Source organism: Triticum urartu, chromosome 2 (genome assembly GCF_003073215.2).
Source record: "Triticum urartu cultivar G1812 chromosome 2, Tu2.1, whole genome shotgun sequence".
Taxonomy (NCBI): Eukaryota; Viridiplantae; Streptophyta; class Magnoliopsida; order Poales; family Poaceae; genus Triticum; species Triticum urartu.
In genome coordinates, this window is record NC_053023.1 from 467,819,547 (window position 1) to 467,821,691 (window position 2,145).

Here is a 2,145-nt window from a genome sequence, read left to right on the forward strand (position 1 = left end):
CTTAAAACTTGATGAGTTGCCACAATGTATAATAGCATTGGTTCGCCAATGTTTGGCACGGCCAGGACTGGGTTTGTTGCCAATATGGCTTTTATTTCGTTGAGTCCGGCCGTGGCGGCATCCGTCCACTCGAAGTGTTCGGTGCGTCGGAGGAGGCAATAAAGGGGTAATGCCTTTTCTCCCAAGCGGGAGATAAAGCGGCTTAGAGCCGCCACACATCCGGTCAATTTTTGTATTTGTTTGAGGTCCTTTGGGATGTACAGTTGTGATAGAGCTCGGATCTTGGCTGGATTTGCTTCAATTCCTCTACCGGATACAATGAAGCCGAAGAGCTTTCCGGCTGGTACACCGAAAACGCATTTTTCCGGGATGAGCTTGATGTCGTATGTTCGCAGGTTATCGAATGTGAGCCTCTAGTCGTCTACTAGAGATTCGACATGCTTGGTTTTGACGACCACGTCATCTACGTATGCCTCCACTGTTTTGCCGATCTGGTTTGCCAGACATGTCTGAATCATGCGTTGATATGTTGCGCCGGTGTTTTTGAGCCCGAAGGGCATTGTGTTGAAGCAGAATGGGCCGTACGGTGTGATGAATGCCGTTGCGGCTTGGTCTGGTTCTGCCATCTTAATTTGATGGTAGCCGGAGTATGCGCCGAGGAATCACAATGAATCGTGTCCTGTGGTAGCATCAATGATTTGATCGATGCGGGGGAGGGGGAAGGGATCCTTTGGGCATGCCTTGTTAAGGTCCTTAAAATCGACGCACAAGCGCCAGGATTTGTCCTTCTTTGGTACCATCACCAGGTTTGCTAGCCAGTTCAGATGTTTTATTTCTCTGATGAATCCGGCCTCTATTAGCTTGGCTAGTTCTTCTCGCATGGCTTGTATCTTAGGTTCGGAGAAACGCCGAAGAGCCTGCTTGACTGGCTTGAATCCTTTTAGGATATTTAGGCTGTGCTCGGCCAGCCTGCGTGGTATTCCTGGCATGTCCGAAGGGTGCCAGGAAAAAATGTCCCAGTTCTCGCATAGGAACTCTCATAGTGCGGCGTCGACGTCAGGGTTTAATTGTACCCCGATGGAAGCTGTTTTTGTAGGGTCCGTTGGATGGACTTGGATTTTGACTATTTCGTCCGCCAGTTTAAAGGAGGTGGACTTGGATCTTTTATCGAGTATCACGTCATCCCTGTTTACCGTGGAGCGCAGCGCAGTCAGTTCCTCGGTCGCTAGGGCTTCGGATAGTGCCTCGAGGGCCAGTGCGGCTGTCTTATTTTCGGCGCGGAGTGCTATGTCCAGATCACTAGCAAGAGTGATGATTCCGTTGGGCCCGCGCATTTTAAGCTTCATGTACCCGTAATGGGGTATGGCTTGGAAGATTGTAAACGCCTCCCGCCCTAATAAAGTGTGGTATCCGCTACTGAACGGGGCCACTTGGAATGTGACCTCTTGGGACCTGTAATTATCCGGTGTGCCGAACACCACACCTAGTGTGATTTTTCCTGTATAGCGCGCTTCCCGACTGGGGATTATTCCTCTAAAGGTTGTGCTGCTTCGCTCAATGCGGTTCCAGTCTATTTCCATTTTTCGAAGGGTTTCCTCATAAATGAGGTTCAATCTGCTGCCACCGTCCATGAGTACCTTGGTGAGTCGAAAGTCGTCCACTATTGGACTGAGGACCAATGCGGCTGGTGCTCGGGCTGTTCGGAATTTAGGTTCGTCACTGGCATTAAAAGTAATAGCCGTGTCACTCCATGGGTTTATTGTTGCCACGTGGTAGATTTCGGCAAAGCTGCGGAGTGTTCGTTTTCGCATATTATTTGACCCGAAAGTCTCGAAGACTGTTAATACCGTACTGGTATCCCTGGGCTGGTGCTCTGTGGCTTCTAGGGTTAGAAGATCTTCGCCACTTTTGGCCACCTGCCGGAGTATCCAACATGCTCTAAGGCTATGAGTTGGTGTGGCGCCCTCTGCACTGTGAATTTTACAGGGTCCATTGAGCCATCCCTCCAGTACGGTTCCATGCCCTGTAGAGGGTTTTTGCCTTTTGGTGTTGGGTGTCTGGCGATAATGCACCCTTTTATTTCGGACTGGGTTTGTATTTAGTGCCAGATTATCCCAAAATTTTATTTCGGTTTTCCAGGCGCTT